This window comes from Pelobates fuscus, chromosome 5 (assembly GCF_036172605.1).
Source record: "Pelobates fuscus isolate aPelFus1 chromosome 5, aPelFus1.pri, whole genome shotgun sequence".
NCBI classification, from domain to species: Eukaryota; Metazoa; Chordata; class Amphibia; order Anura; family Pelobatidae; genus Pelobates; species Pelobates fuscus.
In genome coordinates, this window is record NC_086321.1 from 87,003,409 (window position 1) to 87,019,934 (window position 16,526).

General features: G+C 55.2%; 1 protein-coding gene and 15 non-coding genes across 17 annotated transcripts in view; all 16 read right to left on the reverse strand.

Moving 5' to 3' along the window:
* The window catches only part of SLC38A9 (solute carrier family 38 member 9), a 325,631-nt gene that overhangs the window by 241,490 nt on the left and 67,615 nt on the right, over nt 1-16,526 (reverse strand). The window lies entirely within an intron of this gene.
* Nucleotides 1,061-1,224, reverse strand: LOC134613132 (U1 spliceosomal RNA). Its single transcript, XR_010091160.1, has one exon. It is a non-coding gene; the product is annotated as a U1 spliceosomal RNA (small nuclear RNA).
* LOC134613016 (U1 spliceosomal RNA) lies at nt 1,998-2,161 on the reverse strand. The gene has a single exon (XR_010091049.1). It is a non-coding gene; the product is annotated as a U1 spliceosomal RNA (small nuclear RNA).
* LOC134613133 (U1 spliceosomal RNA) lies at nt 3,239-3,402 on the reverse strand. The gene has a single exon (XR_010091161.1). It is a non-coding gene; the product is annotated as a U1 spliceosomal RNA (small nuclear RNA).
* LOC134613017 (U1 spliceosomal RNA) lies at nt 4,182-4,345 on the reverse strand. Its single transcript, XR_010091050.1, has one exon. It is a non-coding gene; the product is annotated as a U1 spliceosomal RNA (small nuclear RNA).
* On the reverse strand, nt 5,412-5,575 carry LOC134613134 (U1 spliceosomal RNA). Its single transcript, XR_010091162.1, has one exon. It is a non-coding gene; the product is annotated as a U1 spliceosomal RNA (small nuclear RNA).
* Nucleotides 6,353-6,516, reverse strand: LOC134613018 (U1 spliceosomal RNA). Its single transcript, XR_010091051.1, has one exon. It is a non-coding gene; the product is annotated as a U1 spliceosomal RNA (small nuclear RNA).
* Nucleotides 7,583-7,746, reverse strand: LOC134613135 (U1 spliceosomal RNA). The gene has a single exon (XR_010091163.1). It is a non-coding gene; the product is annotated as a U1 spliceosomal RNA (small nuclear RNA).
* Nucleotides 8,520-8,683, reverse strand: LOC134613019 (U1 spliceosomal RNA). Its single transcript, XR_010091052.1, has one exon. It is a non-coding gene; the product is annotated as a U1 spliceosomal RNA (small nuclear RNA).
* Nucleotides 9,761-9,924, reverse strand: LOC134613148 (U1 spliceosomal RNA). The gene has a single exon (XR_010091174.1). It is a non-coding gene; the product is annotated as a U1 spliceosomal RNA (small nuclear RNA).
* Nucleotides 10,693-10,856, reverse strand: LOC134613020 (U1 spliceosomal RNA). Its single transcript, XR_010091053.1, has one exon. It is a non-coding gene; the product is annotated as a U1 spliceosomal RNA (small nuclear RNA).
* LOC134613137 (U1 spliceosomal RNA) lies at nt 11,934-12,097 on the reverse strand. The gene has a single exon (XR_010091164.1). It is a non-coding gene; the product is annotated as a U1 spliceosomal RNA (small nuclear RNA).
* Nucleotides 12,864-13,027, reverse strand: LOC134613021 (U1 spliceosomal RNA). Its single transcript, XR_010091054.1, has one exon. It is a non-coding gene; the product is annotated as a U1 spliceosomal RNA (small nuclear RNA).
* Nucleotides 14,094-14,257, reverse strand: LOC134613138 (U1 spliceosomal RNA). The gene has a single exon (XR_010091165.1). It is a non-coding gene; the product is annotated as a U1 spliceosomal RNA (small nuclear RNA).
* Nucleotides 15,027-15,190, reverse strand: LOC134613022 (U1 spliceosomal RNA). The gene has a single exon (XR_010091055.1). It is a non-coding gene; the product is annotated as a U1 spliceosomal RNA (small nuclear RNA).
* On the reverse strand, nt 16,268-16,431 carry LOC134613139 (U1 spliceosomal RNA). The gene has a single exon (XR_010091166.1). It is a non-coding gene; the product is annotated as a U1 spliceosomal RNA (small nuclear RNA).

Sequence of the window (16,526 nt, forward strand, 5' to 3'; positions counted from 1 at the left end):
GAAGGGCCGACTGCACGGACGCAGCTCGCAAAAGCCCCCCTTCAGCTTAAGGAGCATTCCCTCCTGTACCACTCGTCTCTCCTGACAAAACAGGCACCCAGAAAGGCAGCTCCCGAATTCAAGCCTTGCCGTCAAGAGCCCAGGCTTTCCACGCGTGAAGAGCTGCAACCCTCACACGCGTGCCGAGTGGGTGCACTCCCAGGGTACTTTGCAGCAAACCTTATTTGCATACGATGACCACATCTATCCAGGCTTTCAGTCAAGAGCCCGCTTTGCTTCCACGAGAAATGCTAGTCTCGTCTGCATGAGAATGCAAGTGCCAGTTTGCTCCCAGTGGCTACAGAGCAACAGCAGCTGCTAAGCAAGGGCCCTTCCCCCCTCACCTTCCCTTCCCAGGCAGCCCTTGGGGTTTGCAAAGAGAGCAGGGCCAGCGTCCCCCCACTTTGCAGCACCCTCCGGTGCGCCCGGGGGAGCAGGGCGAAACGGTTCAGCTGCGCTGGGGCCAGGCGAAAGAGTGGGAGAATGCCTCCTTGCTGCTCATGCCTGCATCCCTGATGATAAGGGCAAGTCGGCCCCCAGTGCTGGACTGGCTCGGAGAGCTATTCAGCAACTGCAGCGCAACCTGGCGCCCGTCTCGTCAAAGCGCAGGGCGGAAAAACCAACGCGAGTGGACGCCTAGCGCGCTGCGTGGCGCGCGCATCCTAGAGGCTCTGGGCGACTGTGCAAAAAAACCCAGGCACCTTTCAAAAGGCTGGGCTGCTCGTGATTGTGTTGCAGTGCCATCTGTTGGTTGTCTTGAGAGCGGCATAGCAAGGAAAGGGTGTTTTGCAAAGAAGTGGAGCAGAGAAACGTCAAGAAACAGTAAAAAGGTGGCGAGAGAGCGTTTGCGGTGCCAGCCACGGGGCGAATGGGCCCGAGCGCAGAGCAAAACAAGCAGGAGGCGAGAAATGTTTGGGGGGGTCGCAGGAAAAGCTGCAGCGAGCGACCAACCAGCAGACTGCCATGCAGCCTTTTCACCAGTGCCCCCACGCTCTCCATCTATCTTTAAACCAGCACAAATCAGGGGATAGCGCGAACGCAGTCCCCCACTACCATAAATTATGCAGTCGAGTTTCCCGCATTTGGGGAAATCGCAGAGGTCAGCACACCCGGAGTGCAATGGGTGAGCCTCGCCCTGGGAGAACCACCTTCGTGATCATGGTATCTCCCCAGCCAGGTAAGTATGAGTTGGGAAGGGAGAGCACACAAGCGCTACGCCGGCACACGCCTGTGAGCATGGGGAGGCGGGCCCTGCAGTAGCACCCAGCTCCCCTGAGGCACCAGGCATCCCTCGAGCCGGCTGCTCCCTTGGTGGGGTAACCGGCAGCTGCCCCACCCTTGCACTCCTACATGCCCCGGACAGAGGAGCCTTCGCAAAAATGGGCCAACTCCCAGGATGCCTTTCAGCAAAAACATTTGCATACGATGACCACACTCTCCCAGTCAGACAGTCGCAATCACCTTTGTTTTCTAGAGCTCAGTTCCCTCGTCTGCATATCAAAGCACATCGCAGCAGCCTATGCTCTGCTCGGGGAGTGAAGTCTGCACACACCTATGCCAGCAAAAGGCCTTTTAACCCCTTCATCGTGACTGTAGAGGGTCATGGATGGGGGTTAAGCTAAGGAAGCTATAGACGAGGGTAATTACAGAGTAACGATGACACAAATGTTTCAAAATGTATTAATTTATTTCTTTCTTTCTTTATGTATTTTAAATGCAAAAACCAAACCCTCTTCCCCAAAAACCAACAACAACAAAAAAAAAAAAAAAAAAAAAAAAAAAAAAGACCCCAAAACAAACCAGCGGGCAACAGGGAAGCCTGCAATGTCAGGGGAGAGGAACAATATACTTTCTGCACCCAGAAGAGATGCACGGAGGCAAGAACAGGCACCAGGGCAATGCCCGAGGGAGAGACTGAAAAGTTTGCAAAGAGAGATCTATCTTTGAACAAGCACGACCAGGGGAAAGCGCGAACGCAGTCCCCCACTACCATAAATTATGCAGTCGAGTTTCCCGCATTTGGGGAAATCGCAGGGGTCAGCACACCCGGAGTGCAATGGGTGAGCCTCGCCCTGGGAGAACCACCTTCATGATCATGGTATCTCCCCTGCCAGGTAAGTATGAGTTGGAAGGGCCGACTGCACGGACGCAGCTCGCAAAAGCCCCCCTTCAGCTTAAGGAGCATTCCCTCCTGTACCACTCGTCTCTCCTGACAAAACAGGCACCCAGAAAGGCAGCTCCCGAATTCAAGCCTTGCCGTCAAGAGCCCAGGCTTTCCACGCGTGAAGAGCTGCAACCCTCACACGCGTGCCGAGTGGGTGCACTCCCAGGGTACTTTGCAGCAAACCTTATTTGCATACGATGACCACATCTATCCAGGCTTTCAGTCAAGAGCCCGCTTTGCTTCCACGAGAAATGCTAGTCTCGTCTGCATGAGAATGCAAGTGCCAGTTTGCTCCCAGTGGCTACAGAGCAACAGCAGCTGCTAAGCAAGGGCCCTTCCCCCCTCACCTTCCCTTCCCAGGCAGCCCTTGGGGTTTGCAAAGAGAGCAGGGCCAGCGTCCCCCCACTTTGCAGCACCCTCCGGTGCGCCCGGGGGAGCAGGGCGAATCGGTTCAGCTGCGCTGGGGCCAGGCGAAAGAGTGGGAGAATGCCTCCTTGCTGCTCATGCCTGCATCCCTGATGATAAGGGCAAGTCGGCCCCCAGTGCTGGACTGGCTCGGAGAGCTATTCAGCAACTGCAGCGCAACCTGGCGCCCGTCTCGTCAAAGCGCAGGGCAAAGCATGGGCGGAAAAACCAACGCGAGTGGACGCCTAGCGCGCTGCGTGGCGCGCGCATCCTAGAGGCTCTGGGCGACTGTGCAAAAAAACCCAGGCACCTTTCAAAAGGCTGGGCTGCTCGTGATTGTGTTGCAGTGCCATCTGTTGGTTGTCTTGAGAGCGGCATAGCAAGGAAAGGGTGTTTTGCAAAGAAGTGGAGCAGAGAAACGTCAAGAAACAGTAAAAAGGTGGCGAGAGAGCGTTTGCGGTGCCAGCCACGGGGCGATTGGGCCCGAGCGCAGAGCAAAACAAGCAGGAGGCGAGAAATGTTTGGGGGGGTCGCAGGAAAAGCTGCAGCGAGCGACCAACCAGCAGACTGCCATGCAGCCTTTTCACCAGTGCCCCCACGCTCTCCATCTATCTTTAAACCAGCACAAATCAGGGGATAGCGCGAACGCAGTCCCCCACTACCATAAATTATGCAGTCGAGTTTCCCGCATTTGGGGAAATCGCAGAGGTCAGCACACCCGGAGTGCAATGGGTGAGCCTCGCCCTGGGAGAACCACCTTCGTGATCATGGTATCTCCCCAGCCAGGTAAGTATGAGTTGGGAAGGGAGAGCACACAAGCGCTACGCCGGCACACGCCTGTGAGCATGGGGAGGCGGGCCCTGCAGTAGCACCCAGCTCCCCTGAGGCACCAGGCATCCCTCGAGCCGGCTGCTCCCTTGGTGGGGTAACCGGCAGCTGCCCCACCCTTGCACTCCTACATGCCCCGGACAGAGGAGCCTTCGCAAAAATGGGCCAACTCCCAGGATGCCTTTCAGCAAAAACATTTGCATACGATGACCACACTCTCCCAGTCAGACAGTCGCAATCACCTTTGTTTTCTAGAGCTCAGTTCCCTCGTCTGCATATCAAAGCACATCGCAGCAGCCTATGCTCTGCTCGGGGAGTGAAGTCTGCACACACCTATGCCAGCAAAAGGCCTTTTAACCCCTTCATCGTGACTGTAGAGGGTCATGGATGGGGGTTAAGCTAAGGAAGCTATAGACGAGGGTAATTACAGAGTAACGATGACACAAATGTTTCAAAATGTATTAATTTATTTCTTTCTTTCTTTATGTATTTTAAATGCAAAAACCAAAGCAAACCCTCTTCCCCAAAAACCAACAACAACAAAAAAAAAAAAAAAAAAAAAAAAAAAAAAAGACCCCAAAACAAACCAGCGGGCAACAGGGAAGCCTGCAATGTCAGGGGAGAGGAACAATATACTTTCTGCACCCAGAAGAGATGCACGGAGGCAAGAACAGGCACCAGGGCAATGCCCGAGGGAGAGACTGAAAAGTTTGCAAAGAGAGATCTATCTTTGAACAAGCACGACCAGGGGAAAGCGCGAACGCAGTCCCCCACTACCATAAATTATGCAGTCGAGTTTCCCGCATTTGGGGAAATCGCAGGGGTCAGCACACCCGGAGTGCAATGGGTGAGCCTCGCCCTGGGAGAACCACCTTCATGATCATGGTATCTCCCCTGCCAGGTAAGTATGAGTTGGAAGGGCCGACTGCACGGACGCAGCTCGCAAAAGCCCCCCTTCAGCTTAAGGAGCATTCCCTCCTGTACCACTCGTCTCTCCTGACAAAACAGGCACCCAGAAAGGCAGCTCCCGAATTCAAGCCTTGCCGTCAAGAGCCCAGGCTTTCCACGCGTGAAGAGCTGCAACCCTCACACGCGTGCCGAGTGGGTGCACTCCCAGGGTACTTTGCAGCAAACCTTATTTGCATACGATGACCACATCTATCCAGGCTTTCAGTCAAGAGCCCGCTTTGCTTCCACGAGAAATGCTAGTCTCGTCTGCATGAGAATGCAAGTGCCAGTTTGCTCCCAGTGGCTACAGAGCAACAGCAGCTGCTAAGCAAGGGCCCTTCCCCCCTCACCTTCCCTTCCCAGGCAGCCCTTGGGGTTTGCAAAGAGAGCAGGGCCAGCGTCCCCCCACTTTGCAGCACCCTCCGGTGCGCCCGGGGGAGCAGGGCGAATCGGTTCAGCTGCGCTGGGGCCAGGCGAAAGAGTGGGAGAATGCCTCCTTGCTGCTCATGCCTGCATCCCTGATGATAAGGGCAAGTCGGCCCCCAGTGCTGGACTGGCTCGGAGAGCTATTCAGCAACTGCAGCGCAACCTGGCGCCCGTCTCGTCAAAGCGCAGGGCGGAAAAACCAACGCGAGTGGACGCCTAGCGCGCTGCGTGGCGCGCGCATCCTAGAGGCTCTGGGCGACTGTGCAAAAAAACCCAGGCACCTTTCAAAAGGCTGGGCTGCTCGTGATTGTGTTGCAGTGCCATCTGTTGGTTGTCTTGAGAGCGGCATAGCAAGGAAAGGGTGTTTTGCAAAGAAGTGGAGCAGAGAAACGTCAAGAAACAGTAAAAAGGTGGCGAGAGAGCGTTTGCGGTGCCAGCCACGGGGCGAATGGGCCCGAGCGCAGAGCAAAACAAGCAGGAGGCGAGAAATGTTTGGGGGGGTCGCAGGAAAAGCTGCAGCGAGCGACCAACCAGCAGACTGCCATGCAGCCTTTTCACCAGTGCCCCCACGCTCTCCATCTATCTTTAAACCAGCACAAATCAGGGGATAGCGCGAACGCAGTCCCCCACTACCATAAATTATGCAGTCGAGTTTCCCGCATTTGGGGAAATCGCAGAGGTCAGCACACCCGGAGTGCAATGGGTGAGCCTCGCCCTGGGAGAACCACCTTCGTGATCATGGTATCTCCCCAGCCAGGTAAGTATGAGTTGGGAAGGGAGAGCACACAAGCGCTACGCCGGCACACGCCTGTGAGCATGGGGAGGCGGGCCCTGCAGTAGCACCCAGCTCCCCTGAGGCACCAGGCATCCCTCGAGCCGGCTGCTCCCTTGGTGGGGTAACCGGCAGCTGCCCCACCCTTGCACTCCTACATGCCCCGGACAGAGGAGCCTTCGCAAAAATGGGCCAACTCCCAGGATGCCTTTCAGCAAAAACATTTGCATACGATGACCACACTCTCCCAGTCAGACAGTCGCAATCACCTTTGTTTTCTAGAGCTCAGTTCCCTCGTCTGCATATCAAAGCACATCGCAGCAGCCTATGCTCTGCTCGGGGAGTGAAGTCTGCACACACCTATGCCAGCAAAAGGCCTTTTAACCCCTTCATCGTGACTGTAGAGGGTCATGGATGGGGGTTAAGCTAAGGAAGCTATAGACGAGGGTAATTACAGAGTAACGATGACACAAATGTTTCAAAATGTATTAATTTATTTCTTTCTTTCTTTATGTATTTTAAATGCAAAAACCAAAGCAAACCCTCTTCCCCAAAAACCAACAACAACAAAAAAAAAAAAAAAAAAAAAAAAAAAAAGACCCCAAAACAAACCAGCGGGCAACAGGGAAGCCTGCAATGTCAGGGGAGAGGAACAATATACTTTCTGCACCCAGAAGAGATGCACGGAGGCAAGAACAGGCACCAGGGCAATGCCCGAGGGAGAGACTGAAAAGTTTGCAAAGAGAGATCTATCTTTGAACAAGCACGACCAGGGGAAAGCGCGAACGCAGTCCCCCACTACCATAAATTATGCAGTCGAGTTTCCCGCATTTGGGGAAATCGCAGGGGTCAGCACACCCGGAGTGCAATGGGTGAGCCTCGCCCTGGGAGAACCACCTTCATGATCATGGTATCTCCCCTGCCAGGTAAGTATGAGTTGGAAGGGCCGACTGCACGGACGCAGCTCGCAAAAGCCCCCCTTCAGCTTAAGGAGCATTCCCTCCTGTACCACTCGTCTCTCCTGACAAAACAGGCACCCAGAAAGGCAGCTCCCGAATTCAAGCCTTGCCGTCAAGAGCCCAGGCTTTCCACGCGTGAAGAGCTGCAACCCTCACACGCGTGCCGAGTGGGTGCACTCCCAGGGTACTTTGCAGCAAACCTTATTTGCATACGATGACCACATCTATCCAGGCTTTCAGTCAAGAGCCCGCTTTGCTTCCACGAGAAATGCTAGTCTCGTCTGCATGAGAATGCAAGTGCCAGTTTGCTCCCAGTGGCTACAGAGCAACAGCAGCTGCTAAGCAAGGGCCCTTCCCCCCTCACCTTCCCTTCCCAGGCAGCCCTTGGGGTTTGCAAAGAGAGCAGGGCCAGCGTCCCCCCACTTTGCAGCACCCTCCGGTGCGCCCGGGGGAGCAGGGCGAATCGGTTCAGCTGCGCTGGGGCCAGGCGAAAGAGTGGGAGAATGCCTCCTTGCTGCTCATGCCTGCATCCCTGATGATAAGGGCAAGTCGGCCCCCAGTGCTGGACTGGCTCGGAGAGCTATTCAGCAACTGCAGCGCAACCTGGCGCCCGTCTCGTCAAAGCGCAGGGCGGAAAAACCAACGCGAGTGGACGCCTAGCGCGCTGCGTGGCGCGCGCATCCTAGAGGCTCTGGGCGACTGTGCAAAAAAACCCAGGCACCTTTCAAAAGGCTGGGCTGCTCGTGATTGTGTTGCAGTGCCATCTGTTGGTTGTCTTGAGAGCGGCATAGCAAGGAAAGGGTGTTTTGCAAAGAAGTGGAGCAGAGAAACGTCAAGAAACAGTAAAAAGGTGGCGAGAGAGCGTTTGCGGTGCCAGCCACGGGGCGAATGGGCCCGAGCGCAGAGCAAAACAAGCAGGAGGCGAGAAATGTTTGGGGGGGTCGCAGGAAAAGCTGCAGCGAGCGACCAACCAGCAGACTGCCATGCAGCCTTTTCACCAGTGCCCCCACGCTCTCCATCTATCTTTAAACCAGCACAAATCAGGGGATAGCGCGAACGCAGTCCCCCACTACCATAAATTATGCAGTCGAGTTTCCCGCATTTGGGGAAATCGCAGAGGTCAGCACACCCGGAGTGCAATGGGTGAGCCTCGCCCTGGGAGAACCACCTTCGTGATCATGGTATCTCCCCAGCCAGGTAAGTATGAGTTGGGAAGGGAGAGCACACAAGCGCTACGCCGGCACACGCCTGTGAGCATGGGGAGGCGGGCCCTGCAGTAGCACCCAGCTCCCCTGAGGCACCAGGCATCCCTCGAGCCGGCTGCTCCCTTGGTGGGGTAACCGGCAGCTGCCCCACCCTTGCACTCCTACATGCCCCGGACAGAGGAGCCTTCGCAAAAATGGGCCAACTCCCAGGATGCCTTTCAGCAAAAACATTTGCATACGATGACCACACTCTCCCAGTCAGACAGTCGCAATCACCTTTGTTTTCTAGAGCTCAGTTCCCTCGTCTGCATATCAAAGCACATCGCAGCAGCCTATGCTCTGCTCGGGGAGTGAAGTCTGCACACACCTATGCCAGCAAAAGGCCTTTTAACCCCTTCATCGTGACTGTAGAGGGTCATGGATGGGGGTTAAGCTAAGGAAGCTATAGACGAGGGTAATTACAGAGTAACGATGACACAAATGTTTCAAAATGTATTAATTTATTTCTTTCTTTCTTTATGTATTTTAAATGCAAAAACCAAACCCTCTTCCCCAAAAACCAACAACAACAAAAAAAAAAAAAAAAAAAAAAAAAAAAAAGACCCCAAAACAAACCAGCGGGCAACAGGGAAGCCTGCAATGTCAGGGGAGAGGAACAATATACTTTCTGCACCCAGAAGAGATGCACGGAGGCAAGAACAGGCACCAGGGCAATGCCCGAGGGAGAGACTGAAAAGTTTGCAAAGAGAGATCTATCTTTGAACAAGCACGACCAGGGGAAAGCGCGAACGCAGTCCCCCACTACCATAAATTATGCAGTCGAGTTTCCCGCATTTGGGGAAATCGCAGGGGTCAGCACACCCGGAGTGCAATGGGTGAGCCTCGCCCTGGGAGAACCACCTTCATGATCATGGTATCTCCCCTGCCAGGTAAGTATGAGTTGGAAGGGCCGACTGCACGGACGCAGCTCGCAAAAGCCCCCCTTCAGCTTAAGGAGCATTCCCTCCTGTACCACTCGTCTCTCCTGACAAAACAGGCACCCAGAAAGGCAGCTCCCGAATTCAAGCCTTGCCGTCAAGAGCCCAGGCTTTCCACGCGTGAAGAGCTGCAACCCTCACACGCGTGCCGAGTGGGTGCACTCCCAGGGTACTTTGCAGCAAACCTTATTTGCATACGATGACCACATCTATCCAGGCTTTCAGTCAAGAGCCCGCTTTGCTTCCACGAGAAATGCTAGTCTCGTCTGCATGAGAATGCAAGTGCCAGTTTGCTCCCAGTGGCTACAGAGCAACAGCAGCTGCTAAGCAAGGGCCCTTCCCCCCTCACCTTCCCTTCCCAGGCAGCCCTTGGGGTTTGCAAAGAGAGCAGGGCCAGCGTCCCCCCACTTTGCAGCACCCTCCGGTGCGCCCGGGGGAGCAGGGCGAATCGGTTCAGCTGCGCTGGGGCCAGGCGAAAAAGTGGGAGAATGCCTCCTTGCTGCTCATGCCTGCATCCCTGATGATAAGGGCAAGTCGGCCCCCAGTGCTGGACTGGCTCGGAGAGCTATTCAGCAACTGCAGCGCAACCTGGCGCCCGTCTCGTCAAAGCGCAGGGCAAAGCATGGGCGGAAAAACCAACGCGAGTGGACGCCTAGCGCGCTGCGTGGCGCGCGCATCCTAGAGGCTCTGGGCGACTGTGCAAAAAAACCCAGGCACCTTTCAAAAGGCTGGGCTGCTCGTGATTGTGTTGCAGTGCCATCTGTTGGTTGTCTTGAGAGCGGCATAGCAAGGAAAGGGTGTTTTGCAAAGAAGTGGAGCAGAGAAACGTCAAGAAACAGTAAAAAGGTGGCGAGAGAGCGTTTGCGGTGCCAGCCACGGGGCGATTGGGCCCGAGCGCAGAGCAAAACAAGCAGGAGGCGAGAAATGTTTGGGGGGGTCGCAGGAAAAGCTGCAGCGAGCGACCAACCAGCAGACTGCCATGCAGCCTTTTCACCAGTGCCCCCACGCTCTCCATCTATCTTTAAACCAGCACAAATCAGGGGATAGCGCGAACGCAGTCCCCCACTACCATAAATTATGCAGTCGAGTTTCCCGCATTTGGGGAAATCGCAGAGGTCAGCACACCCAGAGTGCAATGGGTGAGCCTCGCCCTGGGAGAACCACCTTCGTGATCATGGTATCTCCCCAGCCAGGTAAGTATGAGTTGGGAAGGGAGAGCACACAAGCGCTACGCCGGCACACGCCTGTGAGCATGGGGAGGCGGGCCCTGCAGTAGCACCCAGCTCCCCTGAGGCACCAGGCATCCCTCGAGCCGGCTGCTCCCTTGGTGGGGTAACCGGCAGCTGCCCCACCCTTGCACTCCTACATGCCCCGGACAGAGGAGCCTTCGCAAAAATGGGCCAACTCCCAGGATGCCTTTCAGCAAAAACATTTGCATACGATGACCACACTCTCCCAGTCAGACAGTCGCAATCACCTTTGTTTTCTAGAGCTCAGTTCCCTCGTCTGCATATCAAAGCACATCGCAGCAGCCTATGCTCTGCTCGGGGAGTGAAGTCTGCACACACCTATGCCAGCAAAAGGCCTTTTAACCCCTTCATCGTGACTGTAGAGGGTCATGGATGGGGGTTAAGCTAAGGAAGCTATAGACGAGGGTAATTACAGAGTAACGATGACACAAATGTTTCAAAATGTATTAATTTATTTCTTTCTTTCTTTCTTTATGTATTTTAAATGCAAAAACCAAACCCTCTTCCCCAAAAACCAACAACAACAAAAAAAAAAAAAAAAAAAAAGACCCCAAAACAAACCAGCGGGCAACAGGGAAGCCTGCAATGTCAGGGGAGAGGAACAATATACTTTCTGCACCCAGAAGAGATGCACGGAGGCAAGAACAGGCACCAGGGCAATGCCCGAGGGAGAGACTGAAAAGTTTGCAAAGAGAGATCTATCTTTGAACAAGCACGACCAGGGGAAAGCGCGAACGCAGTCCCCCACTACCATAAATTATGCAGTCGAGTTTCCCGCATTTGGGGAAATCGCAGGGGTCAGCACACCCGGAGTGCAATGGGTGAGCCTCGCCCTGGGAGAACCACCTTCATGATCATGGTATCTCCCCTGCCAGGTAAGTATGAGTTGGAAGGGCCGACTGCACGGACGCAGCTCGCAAAAGCCCCCCTTCAGCTTAAGGAGCATTCCCTCCTGTACCACTCGTCTCTCCTGACAAAACAGGCACCCAGAAAGGCAGCTCCCGAATTCAAGCCTTGCCGTCAAGAGCCCAGGCTTTCCACGCGTGAAGAGCTGCAACCCTCACACGCGTGCCGAGTGGGTGCACTCCCAGGGTACTTTGCAGCAAACCTTATTTGCATACGATGACCACATCTATCCAGGCTTTCAGTCAAGAGCCCGCTTTGCTTCCACGAGAAATGCTAGTCTCGTCTGCATGAGAATGCAAGTGCCAGTTTGCTCCCAGTGGCTACAGAGCAACAGCAGCTGCTAAGCAAGGGCCCTTCCCCCCTCACCTTCCCTTCCCAGGCAGCCCTTGGGGTTTGCAAAGAGAGCAGGGCCAGCGTCCCCCCACTTTGCAGCACCCTCCGGTGCGCCCGGGGGAGCAGGGCGAATCGGTTCAGCTGCGCTGGGGCCAGGCGAAAGAGTGGGAGAATGCCTCCTTGCTGCTCATGCCTGCATCCCTGATGATAAGGGCAAGTCGGCCCCCAGTGCTGGACTGGCTCGGAGAGCTATTCAGCAACTGCAGCGCAACCTGGCGCCCGTCTCGTCAAAGCGCAGGGCAAAGCATGGGCGGAAAAACCAACGCGAGTGGACGCCTAGCGCGCTGCGTGGCGCGCGCATCCTAGAGGCTCTGGGCGACTGTGCAAAAAAACCCAGGCACCTTTCAAAAGGCTGGGCTGCTCGTGATTGTGTTGCAGTGCCATCTGTTGGTTGTCTTGAGAGCGGCATAGCAAGGAAAGGGTGTTTTGCAAAGAAGTGGAGCAGAGAAACGTCAAGAAACAGTAAAAAGGTGGCAAGAGAGCGTTTGCGGTGCCAGCCACGGGGCGATTGGGCCCGAGCGCAGAGCAAAACAAGCAGGAGGCGAGAAATGTTTGGGGGGGTCGCAGGAAAAGCTGCAGCGAGCGACCAACCAGCAGACTGCCATGCAGCCTTTTCACCAGTGCCCCCACGCTCTCCATCTATCTTTAAACCAGCACAAATCAGGGGATAGCGCGAACGCAGTCCCCCACTACCATAAATTATGCAGTCGAGTTTCCCGCATTTGGGGAAATCGCAGAGGTCAGCACACCCGGAGTGCAATGGGTGAGCCTCGCCCTGGGAGAACCACCTTCGTGATCATGGTATCTCCCCAGCCAGGTAAGTATGAGTTGGGAAGGGAGAGCACACAAGCGCTACGCCGGCACACGCCTGTGAGCATGGGGAGGCGGGCCCTGCAGTAGCACCCAGCTCCCCTGAGGCACCAGGCATCCCTCGAGCCGGCTGCTCCCTTGGTGGGGTAACCGGCAGCTGCCCCACCCTTGCACTCCTACATGCCCCGGACAGAGGAGCCTTCGCAAAAATGGGCCAACTCCCAGGATGCCTTTCAGCAAAAACATTTGCATACGATGACCACACTCTCCCAGTCAGACAGTCGCAATCACCTTTGTTTTCTAGAGCTCAGTTCCCTCGTCTGCATATCAAAGCACATCGCAGCAGCCTATGCTCTGCTCGGGGAGTGAAGTCTGCACACACCTATGCCAGCAAAAGGCCTTTTAACCCCTTCATCGTGACTGTAGAGGGTCATGGATGGGGGTTAAGCTAAGGAAGCTATAGACGAGGGTAATTACAGAGTAACGATGACACAAATGTTTCAAAATGTATTAATTTATTTCTTTCTTTCTTTATGTATTTTAAATGCAAAAACCAAAGCAAACCCTCTTCCCCAAAAACCAACAACAACAAAAAAAAAAAAAAAAAAGACCCCAAAACAAACCAGCGGGCAACAGGGAAGCCTGCAATGTCAGGGGAGAGGAACAATATACTTTCTGCACCCAGAAGAGATGCACGGAGGCAAGAACAGGCACCAGGGCAATGCCCGAGGGAGAGACTGAAAAGTTTGCAAAGAGAGATCTATCTTTGAACAAGCACGACCAGGGGAAAGCGCGAACGCAGTCCCCCACTACCATAAATTATGCAGTCGAGTTTCCCGCATTTGGGGAAATCGCAGGGGTCAGCACACCCGGAGTGCAATGGGTGAGCCTCGCCCTGGGAGAACCACCTTCATGATCATGGTATCTCCCCTGCCAGGTAAGTATGAGTTGGAAGGGCCGACTGCACGGACGCAGCTCGCAAAAGCCCCCCTTCAGCTTAAGGAGCATTCCCTCCTGTACCACTCGTCTCTCCTGACAAAACAGGCACCCAGAAAGGCAGCTCCCGAATTCAAGCCTTGCCGTCAAGAGCCCAGGCTTTCCACGCGTGAAGAGCTGCAACCCTCACACGCGTGCCGAGTGGGTGCACTCCCAGGGTACTTTGCAGCAAACCTTATTTGCATACGATGACCACATCTATCCAGGCTTTCAGTCAAGAGCCCGCTTTGCTTCCACGAGAAATGCTAGTCTCGTCTGCATGAGAATGCAAGTGCCAGTTTGCTCCCAGTGGCTACAGAGCAACAGCAGCTGCTAAGCAAGGGCCCTTCCCCCCTCACCTTCCCTTCCCAGGCAGCCCTTGGGGTTTGCAAAGAGAGCAGGGCCAGCGTCCCCCCACTTTGCAGCACCCTCCGGTGCGCCCGGGGGAGCAGGGCGAATCGGTTCAGCTGCGCTGGGGCCAGGCGAAAGAGTGGGAGAATGCCTCCTTGCTGCTCATGCCTGCATCCCTGATGATAAGGGCAAGTCGGCCCCCAGTGCTGGACTGGCTCGGAGAGCTATTCAGCAACTGCAGCGCAACCTGGCGCCCGTCTCGTCAAAGCGCAGGGCGGAAAAACCAACGCGAGTGGACGCCTAGCGCGCTGCGTGGCGCGCGCATCCTAGAGGCTCTGGGCGACTGTGCAAAAAAACCCAGGCACCTTTCAAAAGGCTGGGCTGCTCGTGATTGTGTTGCAGTGCCATCTGTTGGTTGTCTTGAGAGCGGCATAGCAAGGAAAGGGTGTTTTGCAAAGAAGTGGAGCAGAGAAACGTCAAGAAACAGTAAAAAGGTGGCGAGAGAGCGTTTGCGGTGCCAGCCACGGGGCGAATGGGCCCGAGCGCAGAGCAAAACAAGCAGGAGGCGAGAAATGTTTGGGGGGGTCGCAGGAAAAGCTGCAGCGAGCGACCAACCAGCAGACTGCCATGCAGCCTTTTCACCAGTGCCCCCACGCTCTCCATCTATCTTTAAACCAGCACAAATCAGGGGATAGCGCGAACGCAGTCCCCCACTACCATAAATTATGCAGTCGAGTTTCCCGCATTTGGGGAAATCGCAGAGGTCAGCACACCCGGAGTGCAATGGGTGAGCCTCGCCCTGGGAGAACCACCTTCGTGATCATGGTATCTCCCCAGCCAGGTAAGTATGAGTTGGGAAGGGAGAGCACACAAGCGCTACGCCGGCACACGCCTGTGAGCATGGGGAGGCGGGCCCTGCAGTAGCACCCAGCTCCCCTGAGGCACCAGGCATCCCTCGAGCCGGCTGCTCCCTTGGTGGGGTAACCGGCAGCTGCCCCACCCTTGCACTCCTACATGCCCCGGACAGAGGAGCCTTCGCAAAAATGGGCCAACTCCCAGGATGCCTTTCAGCAAAAACATTTGCATACGATGACCACACTCTCCCAGTCAGACAGTCGCAATCACCTTTGTTTTCTAGAGCTCAGTTCCCTCGTCTGCATATCAAAGCACATCGCAGCAGCCTATGCTCTGCTCGGGGAGTGAAGTCTGCACACACCTATGCCAGCAAAAGGCCTTTTAACCCCTTCATCGTGACTGTAGAGGGTCATGGATGGGGGTTAAGCTAAGGAAGCTATAGACGAGGGTAATTACAGAGTAACGATGACACAAATGTTTCAAAATGTATTAATTTATTTCTTTCTTTCTTTATGTATTTTAAATGCAAAAACCAAACCCTCTTCCCCAAAAACCAACAACAACAAAAAAAAAAAAAAAAAAAAAAAAAAGACCCCAAAACAAACCAGCGGGCAACAGGGAAGCCTGCAATGTCAGGGGAGAGGAACAATATACTTTCTGCACCCAGAAGAGATGCACGGAGGCAAGAACAGGCACCAGGGCAATGCCCGAGGGAGAGACTGAAAAGTTTGCAAAGAGAGATCTATCTTTGAACAAGCACGACCAGGGGAAAGCGCGAACGCAGTCCCCCACTACCATAAATTATGCAGTCGAGTTTCCCGCATTTGGGGAAATCGCAGGGGTCAGCACACCCGGAGTGCAATGGGTGAGCCTCGCCCTGGGAGAACCACCTTCATGATCATGGTATCTCCCCTGCCAGGTAAGTATGAGTTGGAAGGGCCGACTGCACGGACGCAGCTCGCAAAAGCCCCCCTTCAGCTTAAGGAGCATTCCCTCCTGTACCACTCGTCTCTCCTGACAAAACAGGCACCCAGAAAGGCAGCTCCCGAATTCAAGCCTTGCCGTCAAGAGCCCAGGCTTTCCACGCGTGAAGAGCTGCAACCCTCACACGCGTGCCGAGTGGGTGCACTCCCAGGGTACTTTGCAGCAAACCTTATTTGCATACGATGACCACATCTATCCAGGCTTTCAGTCAAGAGCCCGCTTTGCTTCCACGAGAAATGCTAGTCTCGTCTGCATGAGAATGCAAGTGCCAGTTTGCTCCCAGTGGCTACAGAGCAACAGCAGCTGCTAAGCAAGGGCCCTTCCCCCCTCACCTTCCCTTCCCAGGCAGCCCTTGGGGTTTGCAAAGAGAGCAGGGCCAGCGTCCCCCCACTTTGCAGCACCCTCCGGTGCGCCCGGGGGAGCAGGGCGAATCGGTTCAGCTGCGCTGGGGCCAGGCGAAAGAGTGGGAGAATGCCTCCTTGCTGCTCATGCCTGCATCCCTGATGATAAGGGCAAGTCGGCCCCCAGTGCTGGACTGGCTCGGAGAGCTATTCAGCAACTGCAGCGCAACCTGGCGCCCGTCTCGTCAAAGCGCAGGGCAAAGCATGGGCGGAAAAACCAACGCGAGTGGACGCCTAGCGCGCTGCGTGGCGCGCGCATCCTAGAGGCTCTGGGCGACTGTGCAAAAAAACCCAGGCACCTTTCAAAAGGCTGGGCTGCTCGTGATTGTGTTGCAGTGCCATCTGTTGGTTGTCTTGAGAGCGGCATAGCAAGGAAAGGGTGTTTTGCAAAGAAGTGGAGCAGAGAAACGTCAAGAAACAGTAAAAAGGTGGCGAGAGAGCGTTTGCGGTGCCAGCCACGGGGCGATTGGGCCCGAGCGCAGAGCAAAACAAGCAGGAGGCGAGAAATGTTTGGGGGGGTCGCAGGAAAAGCTGCAGCGAGCGACCAACCAGCAGACTGCCATGCAGCCTTTTCACCAGTGCCCCCACGCTCTCCATCTATCTTTAAACCAGCACAAATCAGGGGATAGCGCGAACGCAGTCCCCCACTACCATAAATTATGCAGTCGAGTTTCCCGCATTTGGGGAAATCGCAGAGGTCAGCACACCCGGAGTGCAATGGGTGAGCCTCGCCCTGGGAGAACCACCTTCGTGATCATGGTATCTCCCCAGCCAGGTAAGTATGAGTTGGGAAGGGAGAGCACACAAGCGCTACGCCGGCACACGCCTGTGAGCATGGGGAGGCGGGCCCTGCAGTAGCACCCAGCTCCCCTGAGGCA